The sequence below is a fragment of the Arachis duranensis genome, chromosome 5 (assembly GCF_000817695.3).
Source record: "Arachis duranensis cultivar V14167 chromosome 5, aradu.V14167.gnm2.J7QH, whole genome shotgun sequence".
NCBI classification, from domain to species: domain Eukaryota; kingdom Viridiplantae; phylum Streptophyta; class Magnoliopsida; order Fabales; family Fabaceae; genus Arachis; species Arachis duranensis.
This window is the reverse complement of record NC_029776.3, coordinates 89,379,428-89,396,003: the sequence shown is the minus strand read 5'-3', so window position 1 is coordinate 89,396,003 and position 16,576 is coordinate 89,379,428. Positions and strand designations below refer to the sequence as shown.

At 39.2% G+C, this 16,576-nt stretch overlaps 1 non-coding gene across 1 annotated transcript; it reads left to right on the top strand.

The window, feature by feature from the left end:
* Positions 1-9,240: 9,240 nt before the first annotated feature.
* Positions 9,241-9,344, top strand: LOC127747955 (small nucleolar RNA R71). The gene has a single exon (XR_008009900.1). It is a non-coding gene; the product is annotated as a small nucleolar RNA R71 (small nucleolar RNA).
* Positions 9,345-16,576: the final 7,232 nt, after the last annotated feature.

Sequence of the window (16,576 nt, the reverse complement as noted above, 5' to 3'; positions counted from 1 at the left end):
TTCTCAAGGAAAACAAAACAAAGAGAAGGATCAAACGCATAAGGAATATTGGAGACAACTTAGCAGACTTTCAAAAGCAGTTTATTCAAGCCACAAAGATGGATATTATATCCCGACTTATGATACTAATGATCCTATCTTAGATGCTCACATAGCAAGGGTTATGGGAGGGGGAATTATAGAGCAAAACAATGAGTATTATAAACATAGTTGTCAGAACCGAACCAGTGATTGAACCGGTCAGGTTACTGGGTCACTGGGTCACTGGTTCAACCGGTGGGTCTCTGGTTGAACCGATAGAACCGGTCGTACGTAAATAAAAAATATAAAATAGAAAAAATTGAATAAAGTGACAATTAGGTCCATCCTTAAAATTTGTTACTTCAAATTAATTAGCCATTGAAAAAAAAATAAAATATCAATTTAGTCCTTCAAGATAGCAAACGATGAACACATTACGTCCCTTTATTAATTTTTCATGTAAAATTTAGTGGTGATGTTTAGATGTCCCTACTAATTAGTCTTAAGTCGAAATCTTCGAAGACCTACTAACTCAATACTCTAAAAAATTTAAAATAAATATCTTTACTAACATTTTAATATGTAAATGTAAATATTAAAATATTTGATACTTATTTTAATAATTCTATAAATTTTAAAGAATTAAAAAAAAGAGTATAAAACAAAATTAAATTAAATAAATATAAAAAAAATGAGTATAAAACAAAAATTAAATTAAATAAATATAAAATAATTTAGTTGTGTATGTATATAATATATAGAATAATTAGCACATAAATTCCCAAATGAACACGCTAGCTTGGTGGTATTTCTTATCCTTGTCTAGCAAGGAGACACAGGTTCGAAGCCCACTGCATGCATTTTTTGAATATTTGAGCACCATAGGACCGGCCGGTTCACGGATTGCATCAAACCGGCCAGTTTTGACCGACCGGTTTTGTCCGGTTTGTGACGAACCGCCCGGGTTTAAGCGGTTTGCTTCCTTCTTCAGTCTAAAGCTAAAATCGAACCGGCTGGACCACCGGTTCACCGATTTTCCGGTCGAACCGGCCGGTCCGATCCGGTTCTTACAACTATGATTATAAAGAGAACCCTCCGAGAGCAAGTAGCTATGGTGGAGAAGCACACAAGATGGCCATTGACATTGACAGCATAGAAGAAACTGCTCCAAGTGGGAATGCAGCAGATATCGAAGAGGAGCCTAGTATGCGAAATTGTGATCACACTTTTCACAACTCCGCACAACTAACCAGCAAGTGGTCGTCCAAGTAATACCTTACGTGAGTAAGGGTCGATCCCACGGAGATTGTCAGCTTGAAGCAAGCTATGGTCATCTTGTAAATCTCAGTCAGGCGGATTCAAATGGTTATGAAGTGTTGATAATTAAAAGATAAATAAAACATAAAATAAGATAGAGATACTTATGTAATTCATTGGTGAGAATTTCAGATAAGCATTTGGAGATGCTTTGTTGCTTCTGAACCTCTGCTTTCCTATTGTCTCCATCCAATCATGCGCACTCCCTTCCATGGCAAGCTGTAAGTTGGTGGATCACCGTTGTCAATGGCTACCATCCGTCCTCTCAGTGAAAATGGTCCGGCTACGGTTCTCACCGCAGGGCTAATCATCTGTCGGTTCTCACTCGTGTCGGAATAAGATCCATTGATCCTTTTGCACACTCTCACTGCGCCCAATAGTCGTGAATTTGAAGCTTGTCACATTCATCCCCTCCTAGATCCTACTCAGAATACCACAGACAAGGTTTAGACTTTCCGGATCTCAGGAATGCTGCCAATTATTTCTCGCCTATACCACAAAGATTCTAATCTCACTGATTTGAATGCTCTGTTGTCAGGAGATGATAGTCAAACGCATGGATCAGAGACCCAAGAGAATATACTCCAGCTGGCGTCCAATGAGTACATTGAACAGCATGTAGATCACTTGTAGTTGTCAGGCACGCGGATCTTGGCTAAGCGAGTACTGAAGATAAGGGGTGATTGTCACGGATCACCCCTTCAGTATGACTTAACTGAATTAAATACGAGAGTATATATTGGAGAAGAAGTAGGCGTGAATTGAAAGAAAAATAATAGTACTTGCATTAATTCATAAGGAACAGCAGAGCTCCTCACCTTAATCTATGAGGTATAGAAACTCCACTGTTGAAAATACATAAGAACAAAAGGTCTAGGCATGGCCGAATGGCCAGCCTCCCATATGGCATAAGAATTCAAAAATAGGTGAAGAAGACCTAATCAAAGGATCGAAAAGTAGTCTAAAGATATGAATACAATAGTAAAAAGTGCTATTTATACTAAACTAGTAAACTAGGTTTACAGAAAATGAGTAGATAGTGCAGAAATCCACTTCTGGGGCCCACTTGGTGTGTGTTTGGGATGAGCTTTGAAGCTTTCATGTGCATAGGCCATCCTTGGAGTTAAACTCCAGCTTTGGTGCCAGTTCTGGCGTTTTACGCCAGAAAAGGGTCTCTGGTGGGCATTTGGACGCCAGTTTGAGCCATTAAATCTCGGGCAAAGTATGGACTATTATACATTGCTGGAAAGCCCAAGATGTATACTTTCCAAAGCAATTAAGAGCGCGCCAATTGGTCTTTTGTAGATCCAGAAAATTCACTCTGAATGCAGGGAGGTCAGAATCCAACAGCATCTGCAATCCATTCTCAGCATCTGAATCAGATTTTTACTCAATTTCAGCCAAAAAATATCCGAAATCACAAAAAAACACAAAACTCATAGTGAATTACAGAAATATGATTTTGCATAAAAACTAATAAAAATATACTAAAAGGTAACTAAAACATACTAGAAACTACCTAAAAACAACGCCAAAAAGCGTATAAATTATCCGCTCATCACAACACCAAACTTAAATTATTGCTTGTCCCCAAGCAACTGAAACAAAATAAGATAAAAAGAAAAGAATTGGTACACGAAATTGTGATCTCAATGGCGCCAACAACTTGGTACGCACAATTGTAATATCACTCTTTTTCACAACTTCGCACAACTAACCAGCAAGTGCACTGGGTCGTCCAAGTAATAAACCTTACGTGAGTAAGGGTCGATCCCATGGAGATTGTCAACTTGAAGCAAGCTATGGTCATCTTGTAAATCTCAGTCAGGCGGATTCAAATGGTTATGGAGTTTTGATAATTAAAAGATAAATAAACATAAAATAAAGATAGAGATACTTATGTAATTCATTGGTGGGAATTTCAGATAAGCGCATGAAGATACTATGTTCCTTCTGAATCTCTGCTTTCCTACTACTTTCATACAGTCATTCTTACTCCTTTCCATGGCAAGCTGTATGTTAGGTTTCACCGTTGTCAATGGTTACCTCCCGTCCTCTCAGTGAAAATGGTCCAAATGCTCTGTCACAGCACGGGTAATCATCTGTCGGTTCTCGATCATGTCGGAATAGAATCCAGTGATTCTTTTGCGTCTGTCACTACGCCCAACACTCGCGATTTTGAAGCTCGTCACAGTCATCCCATCTCAGATCCTACTCAAAATACCACAAACAAGGTTTAGACTTTCCGGATCTTAGGAATGGCCGCCAATAATTCTAGCTTATACCACGAAGACTCTGATCTCACAAAATGGAAGGCTCGGTTGTCAGGCGAGGCAACCATGCGTCGTGGGTCAGGAATCCAAGAGATACACACTCTAGCTTTTGCAGGTAGAACGGAAGTGTTTGTCAGGCACGCGTTCATAAGTGAGAATAGTGATGAGTGTCACGGATCATCATATTCATTAGGTTGAAGTATGAATAAATATCTTAGAATAAGAATAAGCATGAATTGAATAGAAGAACAATAGTACTTTGCATTAATACTCGAGGAACAACAGAGCTCCACACCTTTATCTATGGTGTGTAGAAACTCCACCATTGAAAATACAAAAGAACAAGGTCTAGGCATGGCCGAATGGCCAGCCTCCTTAAATAGCATGTGAATATGAAAATAGGGAATTCAGACCCGGTCAAAGACTCCGAATACAATAGTAAAAAGATCTATTTATACTAAACTAGCTACTAGGATTTACAGAAATAAGTCTAAGTGCAGAAATCCACTTCCGGGGCCCACTTTGGTGTGTGCTTGGGCTGAGGTTGAGCTTTACATGTGTAGAGGCTTCTCTTGGGGTTAAATGTCAAGTTGTAACGTATTTTTGGCGTTTAACACTGGTTTGTGACGTGTTTCTGGCGTTTTACTCTAGAATGCAGCATGGAACTGGCGTCGAACGCCAGTTTGCGTCATCTAAACTCGAATAAAGTATAGACTATTATATATTGATGGAAAGCCCTGGATGTCTACTTTACAACGCAATTAAGAACGCACCATTTGGAGTTTTGTAACTCTAGAAAATTCATTTCGAGTGCAGGGAGGTCAGAATCCAACAGCATATGCAGTTCTTTTTCAGCCTCCTATCAGATTTTTGCTCAGGTCCCTCAATTTTAGCCAGAAAATACCTGAAATCACAGAAAAATACACAAACTCATAGTAAAGTCCAGAAATGTGAATTTTTCATAAAAACTAATGAAAACATCCCTAAAAGTAGCTAGATCCTACTAAAAACTACCTAAAAACAATGCCAAAAAGTGTATAAATTATCCGCTCATCACAACACCAAACTTAAATTGTTGCTTGTCCCCAAGCAAATGAAAATCAAATAGGATAAAAAGAAGAGAATATACTATAAATCCCAAAATATCAATGAAACTTAGTACCAATTAGATGAGCGGGACTAGTAGCTTTTTGCTTCTGAACAGTTTTGGCATCTCACTTTTTCCTTTGAAGTTTAGAATGATTAGCATCCATAGGAACTCAGAGTTCAGATAGTGTTATTGATTCTCCTAGTTAAGTATGTTGATTCTTGAACACAGCTACTTTTATGAGTCTTGGTCGTGGCTCTAAGCACTTTGTTTTCCAGTATTACCACCGGATACATAAATGCCACAGACACATGACTGGGTGAATCTTTTCAGATTGTGATTCAGCTTTGCTAAAGTCCCCAGTTAGAGGTGTCCAGAGCTCTTAAGCACACTCTTTTTGCTTTGGATCACGACTTTAACCACTCAGTCTCAAGCTTTTCACTTGGACCTGCATGCTACAAACACATGGTTAGGGACAACTTGATTTAGCCGCTTAGGCCTGGATTTTATTTCCTTGGGCCCTTCTATCCATTGATGCTCAAAGCCTTGGATCCTTTTTACCCTTGCCTTTTGGTTTTAAGGGCTATTGGCTTTTTCTGCTTGCTTTTTCTTTTTCTTTCTTTAAAATTTTTTTTGCAAGCTTCTTCTTTTTCACTGCTTTTTCTTGCTTCATGAATCAATTTTATGATTTTTCAGATCATCAATAACATTTCTCTTTTTCATCATTCTTTCAAGAGCCAACAATTTTAACATTCATATTTAAGAAAGGTGAATGATTCATGGAATTATTCATAGCCTTAAGACATAGTTACTAAATACTAATGATCATGTAGTAAAGACTCAAAACATAGACAAACATATAGCATAAAATCGAAAAACAGAGAGATAAGAATAAGGAAGTTAAGGAATGAGTCCACCTTAGTGATGGTGGCGCCTTCTTCTTGAAGGACCAATGGTGTCCTTGAGCTCTTCTATGTCTCTTCCTTGCCTTTGTTGCTCCTCCCTCATAACTTTTTGATCTTCTCTAATCTCATTGAGAATGATAGAGTGTTCTTGGTGTTCCACCCTTAATTGGTTCATGTTATGACTCAATCCTTCTAGAGAAGTGTTGAGTTATTCCCAATAATTGTTTGGAGGAAAATGCATCCCTTGAGGCATCTTAGGGATTTCTTGATGATAAGCTTCCTCATGCGTCTCTTGAGATCCATGAATGGGCTCTCTTGTTTGCTCCATCCTCTTCTTAGTAATGGGCTTGTCCTCTTCAATGAGGATGTCTCCTTCTATGACAACTCCAGCTAAGTTGCATAGATGGCAAATGAGATTAGGAAAAGCTAGCCTTGCCAAGGTGGAGGGCTTTTCGGCTACTTTGTAGAGTTCTAGAGGGATGACTTCATGAACTTCTACCTCCTCTCCAATCATGATGCTATGGATCATGATGGCCCGATCCACAGTTACTTCGGATCAGTTGCTAGTGGGGATGATGGAGTGTTGGATGAACTCCAACCATCCTCTAGCCACAGGCTTAAGGTCCAGTCTTCTCAATTGAACCAGCTTGCCTTTTGAGTCTCTTTTCCATTGAGCTCCTTCCACACATATGTCCATGAGGACTTGGTCCAATCTTTGATCAAAGTTGACCCTTCTAGTGTAGGGGCGTGCGTCTTCTTTCATCCTAGGCAAGTTGAACGCCAACCTTACGTTCTTCGGACTGAAATCTAAGCATTTCCCCCGAACCATTGTAAGCCAATTCTTTGGGTTTGAGTTCATGCTTTGATCATGGTTCCTAGTGATCCATGCGTTTGCATAGAACTCTTGAACCATCAAGATTCTGACTTGTTGAATAGGATTAGAGAGAACTTCCCATCATCTTCTTCTAATCTCTTTTCGGATCTCCAGATATTCACCCCTTTTGAGCTTAAAAGGGACCTCAGGGATCACCTTTTTCTTGGCCACAACTTCATAGAAGTGGTCTTGATGGGCTTTTGAGATGAATCTCTCCATCTCCCATGACTCAGAGGTGGAAGCAATTGCGTTCCCTTTCCTCTTTCTTGAGGTTTCTCTGGCCTTAGGATATTGCTCGCTCTTCCCTTTCCAAACTTAGAACGTTGCTCGCCCTCGAGCAAAAAAAGAAAGAATAGAAGAAGAAGAAGAAGATATGGAGGAGAGGGAGAGAGGTATGGGTTTCGGCTAAGGGGGAGAAGAGAGGGTGGTGTTGTGTTAAAATGAAGAAGGATGGAGGGGTTTATATAGTGGAGGGAGAAGGGTTTGGTTTCGGTCATTTAAGGTGGGTTTGGGTGGGAAAGAGATTTTGAATTTGAAGGTAGGTGGGGTTTATGGGGAAGAGTGGATGGATGTGATTGGTGAAGGGGTAATGGGGAAGAGAGATTAAGGTGATTGGTAAAGGGTATAATGTTATTGGATTGTGTGAAGAAGAGAAAAGTGGGGGTAGGTGGGGATCCTGTGGGTCCACAGATCCTGAGGTGATTCTGTGGGGTCTACAGATCTTGAGGTGTCAAGGATTTATCATCCCTGCACCTTTTAGGCGTGTAAAATGCCCTCTGTATGCATTCCTAGCGTTTAACGCCAGACTGCAGCTTGTTTCTGGCGTTAAACGCCCAAATGTAGCCTGTTTCTAGCGTTTAACGCTAGCCTGATGCTTGTTTCTGGCGTTTAAATGCCAGACAGCTCTTCCTCCAGGGTGTGCTTTTTCTTCTGCTGTTTTTGATGCTGTTTTTAATTTTTGCAATTATTTTGTGACTCCACATGATCATATATCTAATAAAACATAAAATAACAATAGAAATATAGATAAATAAAAATTGGGTTGCCTCCCAATAAGCACTTTTTTAATGTCAATAGCTTGACAGTGAGCTCTCATGGAGCTTCAGAGATGTTCAGAGCATTGTTGGGACCTCCCAACACCAAACTTAGAGTTTGGTTGTGGCCTCCAACACCAAACTTAGAGTTTTATTGTGGGGGCTTTGTTTGACTCTGTATTGAGAGAAGCTTTTCATGCTTCCTCTCCATGTTGACAGAAGGATAACCTTGAGCCTTAAACACAAGGTAGTCCCTATTCAATTGAAGGACTAGCTCTCCTCTGTCAACATCAATCACAGCTCCTGCTGTGGCTAGGAAGGGTCTTCCAAGGATGATGCATTCATCCTCATCCTTCCCAGTGTCTAAGATTATAAAATCAGTAGGGATGTAAAGGCCTTTAACCTTCACTAACACGTCCTCTACCAATCCATAAGCTTGTTTTATTGACTTGTCTGCCATCTCTAATGAGATTCTTACAGCTTGTATCTCAAAGATTCCCAGTTTCTCTATTACAGAAAGTGGCATAAGATTTATACCTGATCCCGGGTCACATAGAGTCTTCTCAAAGGTCATGGTGCCTATGGTACAGTGTATTGAGAATTTACCAGGATCTTGTTTCTTTTGAGGTAAAGTTTGCTAAACCCATGTATTTAGTTCACTAATGAGCAAGGGAGGTTCACCTTTCCAAGTCTCATTACCAAATAACTTGGCATTCAGCTTCATGATAGCTCCTAGATATTGAGCAACTTGCTCTTCAGTTACATCTTCATCCTCTTTAGAGGAAGAATAGTTCCAAAGCTCATGAATAGCAGAAGAAAGATTAATGGAATCTCTATGGTCTCTATATATGCCTCAGATTCCTTTAGGTCCTCAATAGGGAACTCCTTTCTGTCTGGAGGACGTCCCATGAGGTCTTCCTTATTGGAATTCACGTCCTCCCCTTCCTCTTTGGATTCGGTCATTTTGATTATATCAATGGCCTTGCACCATCTTTTTGGATTCTCTTCTATATTGCTTGGGAGAGTACTAGGAGGAGTTTCAGTGATTTTCTTACTCAGCTGACCCACTTGTGCCTCCAAGTTTCTAATGGAGGACCTTGTTTCATTCATGAAACTTAAAGTGACCTTAGGTAGATCAGAGACTATGTTTGCTAAAATAGAGGGGCTCTGCTCAGAATTCTCTATCTGTTGCTGAGAAGATGATGGAAAAGGCTTGCTATTGCTAAACCTGTTTCTTCCACCATTATTAAAGCCTTGTTGTGGCTTTTGTTGATCCTTCCATAAGAAATCTGGATGATTTCTCCATAAGGGATTATAGGTGTTTCCATAGGCTTCACCCATGTAATTCACCTCTACCATTGCAGGGTTCTCAGGATCATAAGCTTCTTCTTCAGAAGATGCTTCTTTAGTACTGTTGGATGCATTTTGCAATCCATTTAGACTCTGAGAAATCATGTTGACTTACTGAGTCAACATTTTGTTCTGAGCCAATATGGCATTCAGAGCATCAATTTCAAGAACTCCCTTCTTCTGAGACGTCCCATTACTCACAGGATTCCTCTGAGAGGTATACATGAATTGGTTATTTGCAACCATGTCAATGAGTTCTTGAGCTTCTGCAGGCATTTTTTTTAGGTGAATAGATCCACCTGCAGAATGGTCTATTGACATCTTAGAAAACTCAGATAGACCATCATAGAATATATCCAAAATGGTCCACTCTGAGAGCATGTCAGAAGGACACTTTTTGGTCAACTACTTGTATCTTTCCCAAGCTTCATAAAGGAATTCACCATCTTTTTGCTTGAAGGTTTGAACATCCACTCTAAGCTTGCTCAGCTTTTGAGGAGGAAAGAACTTGGCCAAGAAGGCCGTGACCAGCTTATCCAAAGAGTCCAGGCTATCTTTAGGTTGTGAGTCCAACTATGTTCTAGCTCTGTCTCTTACAGCAAAAGGGAAAAGCATGAGCCTGTAGACTTCAGGATCTACTCCATTAGTCTTAACAGTATCACAGATCTGCAAGAACTCAGTTAAAAATTGATAGGGATCTTCTAATGGAAGTCCATGAAACTTGCAGTTCTGTTGCATTAGAGCAACTAGTTGAGGCTTCAGCTCAAAATTGTTTGCTCCAATGGTAGGGATTGAGATGATTCTTCCATAAAAATTGGAAGTAGGTGTAGTATAATCACCAAGCATCCTCCTTGCGCCTCCACCATTGTTATTGGGTTCGGCCATGTCTCTTTCTTTTTCGAGATTCTCTGTAAGGTTTTCTCTGGATTGTTGTGCTTTAGCTTCTCTTAGCTTCTTCTTCAGAGTTCTTTCAGTTTTAGGATCTGCTTCAACAAGAATGTCCTTGTCCTTGCTCCTACTCATATGAAAAAGAAGAGAACAGAAAAGGAAGAGGAATCCTCTATGTCACAGTATAGAGATTCCTTTATGTGAGTAGAAGAAGAAAAGAATAGAAGAAGGAGAAGAGAAAAATTCGAACACATAGATAGAAGAGAAGAGGGTTCAAATTATGAGTAGAAGAGAAGTGTTAGTAAATAAATAAATAAATAAATAGAAGGAAATGAGAGAGGAGTTTTCAAAAATTGTTTTTGAAAAATGGTTAGTGATTTTCGAAAATTAAGAGAAGAAATAAAATTAAACTTAAAATTTGAAACAATTAATTAATTAAAAAAATTTTGAAAAAGAGGGAGGTTGATTTTCGGAAATTAGAAAGAGAAAAGTAGTTAGGTAGTTTTGAAAAAGATAAGAAATAGTGAAACAAACAAAAGTCAATTAGTTAGTTAAAAAAGATTTGAAATTCAATTTTGAAAAGATAAGAAGTTAGAAAAGATTTTTGAAATCAATTTTGAAAAAGATATGATTTGAAAAAGATATTTTGAAAAGATATGATTGAAAAAGATATTTTGAAAAAGATTTGAAAAGGAGATTAAAAAGATTTGATTTTTAAAATTGAAATTGATTACTTGACTAACAAGAAACTAAAAGATATGATTCTAGAATTTAAGGATTGAACCTTTCTTAATAAGAAGACTTACCAAAAGACACAAAACAAGAAAATATGAAGATCAAACAAGAAGACTTACCAAGAACAACTTGAAGATCATGAAGAACACCATGCATGAGTTTTCGAAAATTTTTTTAGAAAATTAAAAATATGCAATTGATACCAACCTTAAAATTTGACTCAAGACTCAAACAAGAAACACAAAAATATTTCTGATTTTATGATTTTAAATTTTTTTTTGGATTTTTCGAAAATTAATTGTGGAAAAATGAAAAAGAAGAAAAAATTTTGAAAACTTTTTGAAAACAAAATAAGAAGAAAATTACCTAATCTGAGCAACAAGATGAACCGTCAGTTGTCCAAACTAAAACAATCCCCGGCAACGGTGCCATAAACTTGGTGCACAAAATTGTGATCTCAATGGTGCCAACAACTTGGTATGCACAATTGTAATATCACTCTTTTTCACAACTTCGCACAACTAACCAGCAAGTGCACTGAGTCGTCCAAGTAATAAACCTTACGTCAAGTAAGGGTTGATCCCACGGAGATTGTCGGCTTGAAGCAAGCTATGGTCATCTTGTAAATCTCAGTCAGGCGGATTCAAATGGTTATGGAGTTTTGATAATTAAAAGATAAATAAACATAAAATAAAGATAGAGATACTTATGTAATTCATTGGTGGGAATTTCATATAAGCGCATGAAGATACTGTGTTCCTTCTGAATCTATGCTTTCCTACTGCTTTCATCCAGTCATTCTTACTCCTTTCCATGGCAAGCTATATGTTGGATTTCCCCATTGTCAACGGCTACCTCTCGTCCTCTCAGTGAAAATGGTCCAAATGCTCTGTCGCAGCACGGCTAATCATCTGTCGGTTCTCGATCATGTCGGAATCCAGTGATTCTTTTGCGTTTGTCACTACGCCCAACACTCACGAGTTTGAAACTCGTCACAGTCATCCCATCTCAGATCCTACTCGGAATACCACAGACAAGGTTTAGACTTTCCGGATATTAGGAATGGCCACCAATAATTCTAGCTTATACCACGAAGACTCTGATCTCATAGAATGGGAGGCTCGGTTGTCAGGCAAGGCAACCATGCGTCGTGGGTCAGGAATCCAAGAGATACAAACTCTAGCTTTCGCAAGTAGAACGGAAGTGTTTGTCAGGCACGCGTTCATAAGTGAGAATAGTGATGAGTGTCACGGATCATCATATTCATTAGGTTGAAGTGTGAATGAATATCTTAGAATAAGAATAAGCATGAATTGAATAGAAGAACAATAGTACTTTGCATTAATACTCGAGGAACAGCAGAGCTCCACACCTTAATCTATGGTGTGTAGAAACTCCACCGTTAAAAATACATAAGAACAAGGTCTAGGCATGGCTGAATGGCCAGCCTCCCCAAATAGCATGTGAATATGAAAATAGGGAATTCAGACCCGGTCAAAGACTCCGAATACAATAGTAAAAAGTTCTATTTATACTAAACTAGCTACTAGGGTTTACAGAAATAAGTCTAACTATAGAAATCCACTTTCGGGGCCCACTTTGGTGTGTGCTTGGGCTGAGCTTGAGCTTTACACGTGCAGAGACTTCTCTTGGGGTTAAACGCCAAGTTGTAACGTATTTTTGGCGTTTAACTCTGGTTTGTGACGTGTTTCTGCCGTTTTACTCCAGAATGCAGCATGGAACGCCAGTTTGCATCATCTAAACTCGAATAAAGTATGAACTATTATATATAGATGGAAAGCCCTGGATGTCTACTTTACAACGCAATTGAGAGCGCGCCATTTGGAGTTTTGTAGCTCCAGAAACTCCATTTCGAGTGTAGGGAGGTCAGAATCTAACAGCATCTGCAGTCCTTTTTCAGCCTCCTATCAGATTTTTGCTCAGGTCCCTCAATTTCAGCCAGAAAATACCTGAAATCACAGAAAAATATAAAACTCATAGTAAAGTCCAGAAATGTAAATTTTGTATAAAAACTAATAAAAACATCCCTAAAAGTAGCTAGATCCTACTAAAAACTACCTAAAAACAATGTCAAAAAGTGAATGAATTATCCGCTCATCAAGAATATATAATAAATCTCAAAATATCAATGAAGCTTAGTTCTAATTAGATGAGCAGGGCTAGTAGCTTTTTGCTTCTGAACAGTTTTGGCATCTCACTTTATCCTTTGATGTTCAGAATGATTGGCATCCATAGGAACTCAGAATTTAGATAGTGTTATTGATTCTCCTAGTTTAGTATGTTGATTCTTGAACACAGCTACTTTATGAGTCTTGACCGTGACCCTAAGCATCTTGTTTTCCAGTATTACCACCGGATACATAAATGCCATAGACACAAAACTGGGTGAACCTTTTCAGATTGTGACTCAGCTTTGCTAGAGTCCCCAGTTAGAGGTGTCCAGAGTTCTTAAGCACACTCTTTTTGCTTTGGATCATAACTTTAACCACTCAGTCTCAAGCTTTTCACTTGGACCTTCATGACACAAGCACATGGTTAGGGACAGCTTGATTTAGCCGCTTAGGCCAGGATTTTATTCCTTTGGGCCCTCCTATCCATTAATGCTCAAAGCCTTGGATCCTTTTTATCCTTGCCTTTTAGTTTAAAGGGTTACTGGCTTTTTGCTCTTGCCTTTTAGTTTAAAGAGCTTTTGGCTTTTTCTGCTTACTTTTTCTTTTTCTTTCTTCTTCTTCTTTTTTTTGCCTATTTTTTTTCCGCAAGCTTTGCATTTTTCACTGCTTTTTCTTACTTCAAGAATCAATTTTATGATTTTTCAGATCATCAATAACATTTCACTTTTTTCATTATTCTTTCAAGAGCCAACAATTTTAACATTCATAAACTTCACTATAAAAAATATGCACTGTTCAAGCATTCATTCAGAAAACAAAAAGTATTGCCACCACATCAAAATAATTAAATTAATTTCAACATAGAATTCAAAATTCATGTACTTCTTGTTCTTTTGCAATTAGAAACATTTTTCATTTAAGAAAGGTGAAGGATTCATGGGATATTCATAACTTCAAGGCATAGACACTAGACACTAATGATCATGTAATAAAGACACAAATATAGACAAAACATAAAGCACAAAAAAACCGAAAAATAGGAAAATAAGAACAAGGAAATTAAAGAACGGGTCCACCTTACTGATGGCGGCTAGTTCTTCCTCTTGAAGATCCTATGGAGTGCTTGAGCTCCTCAATATCTCTTCCTTGCCTTTGTTGCTCTTCCCTCATGGCTCTTTGGTCCTCTCTAATTTCATGGATGATAATGGAGTGCTCTTGGTGCTCCATCCGTAGTTGCTCCATGTTGGAGCTCAAATCTCCTAAAGAGGTGTTGAGTTGCTCCCATTAGTTGTGTGGAGGAAAATGCATCCCTTGAGGCATATTAGGGATTTCTTGATGAGGGACTTCCTCATGCTCTTGTTGAGGTTCATGAGTGGGCTCTCTTATTTGCCTCATCCTCTTTCTAGTGATGGGCTTTTGAGATGAATCTCTCCATCTCCCATGACTCGGAGTTGGAAGCAACTGCCTTTCCTTTTCTCTTCCTAGAGGTTTCTCCGGCCTTAGGTGTCATTAATGGTTATGGAAAAATAAAAAGCAACACTTTTTTCCACACCAAACTTAAAAGATTTGCTCGTCCTCGAACAAAAGAAGAAAGAAAAGAAGAGAAGAAGAAGAAATAGAGGAGATAGAACTGTGTGGTAATTCGGCCAAGGGGGTTAAGTGTTGGAGATGTGTGAAATGGAAGGTGGTAAGGAGGGTTATTTATAGGGTAAGGGAGAGAGGGTAACTGTGTGGAGAATGGGTGGGTTTGGGAGGAAAATGGTTTGAATTTGAATGGTGAGGTAGGTGGGTGTTGGGGAATAATGTTATGGAAAGGTGTGAAGAAGAGGGAGAGTGAGGTGGGGTAGGTGGGAATTCTGTGGGGTCCACAGATCCTGAGGTGTCAAGGAATTCTCATCCCTACACCTTTCTGGGGTTTAAACGCCCACTGTGTGCCAAATCTGGCGTTAAACGCCAATTCTACTCCCTTTCCTGGTGTTAAACGCCAGGCTAGTGCCCCTTTCTGGCGTTTAATGCCAGCCAGACACCAGACAGCCCTTTCTGGCATTAAACGCCAGTTTGGCTGCCAATTCTGGCATTTAACGCCCAGAATGATGCCAGACTGGGCATTAAATGGCCATTCTACTATCCTTACTGGCATTTAAACGCCAGTAAGCTTGTCATCCAGGGTATGCTATTTTTGATGCTATTTTTCATTCTGCTTTAATTTTGCAGTTGTTTTTATGACTTCACATGATCATCACTCTATAGAAAACTTAAATGAACATAGATAAATAAAATTGGGTTGCCTCCCAATAAGCGCTTCTTTAATGTCAATAACTTGACAGGAAGCTCTTATAGAGCTTTACAGATGCTCAGAGCATGATTGTGACCTCCCAACACCAAACTTAGAGTTTGAGTGTGTGGGCTCTGCTTGACTCTGTATTGAGAGAAGCTTTTCATGCTTCCTCTCCATGGTTACAGAGGAAGATCCTTGAGTCTTGAACACAAGGTAGTCCTCATTCAGTTACAGGACTAACTTTCTTCTGTCCACATCAATCACAGCCCTTGCTGTGGCTAGGAAGGGTCTTCCAAGGATGATGGATTTATCCTCATCCCTCCCAGTGTCTAGGATTATGAAGTCAGCAGGGATGTAAATGCCTTCAACCTTCACTAAGACATCCTCTACAAGTCCATAAGCCCGTTTCATTGATTTGTCTGCCATCTCTAGTGAGATTCTTACAGCTTGTACCTCAAAGATCCCTAGTTTCTCCATTACAGAGAGTGGCATGAGGTTGATACCTGACCTCAGGTCACACAGAGCCTTTTCAAAAGTCATGGTGCCTATGGTGCAAGGTATTAAGAACTTTCCGAGATACGGTTTCCTTTGAGGCAATGTTTGCTGAATCCATGTATTCAGTTCATTGATGAGCAATGGAGGTTCATCCTCCCAAGTCTCATTACCAAATAACTTGGCATTCAGCTTCATGATTACTGCTAGATACTGAGCAACGTGTTCTTCAACAGTATCTTCGTCCTCTTCAGAGGAAGAATATTCATCAGAGCTCATGAATGACAATAGTAAGTTCAGTGGAATATCTATGGTCTCTGTAGGAGCCTCGGATTCCTTTGGTTCCTCAACAGGAAACTTCTTATTGGTCAGTGGACGTCCCGTGAGATCTTTCTCACTAGGAATCACTGCCTTTTCACTCTCTCCAGGTTTGGCCATGTTGGTTATAGTTATGGCCTTGCACTCTCTTTTGGGATTCTCTTCTGTATTGCTTGGGAGAGTACTAGGAGGATTTTCAGTAACTCTTTTACTCAGCTGACCCACTTGTGCCTCTAAATTTCTGATGGAGGATCTTGTTTCATTCTAAGAGTGGCCTTAGATAGATCAAAGACTATATTTGCTAAGCCAGAGAGGCTCTGCTCAGAATTCTCTGTTTGTTGCTGAGAAGATGATAGAAAAGGTTTGCTATTGCCAAACCTGTTTCTCCCACCATTATTGTTATTGAAGCCTTGTTGAGGCTTCTTGGTGCGCGAAATTGTGAACAATACTTTTCACAACTCTCATAATCCCCGGTAATGAACCCTAAAAACTTGGTGTTCAATACCATGGCATAAACACAACTTCGCACAACTAACCAGCAAGTGCACTGGGTCGTCCAAGTAATAAACCTTATGCGAGTAAGGGTCGATCCCACGGAGATTGTTAGTATGAAGCAAGCTATAGTCATCTTGTAAATCTTAGTCAGGCAAACTCAAATGGATATGTGTGATATACGAATGAAACATAAAGATAAAGATAGAGATACTTATGTAATTCATTGGTGGGAATTTCAGATAAGCGCATGAAGATGCTGTGTCCCTTCCGTCTCTCTGCTTTCCTACTGTCTTCATCCAATCCTTCTTACTCCTTTCCATGGCAAGCTTAAGCAAGGGTTTCACCGTTGTCAGTGGCTACCTCCCATCCTCTCAGTG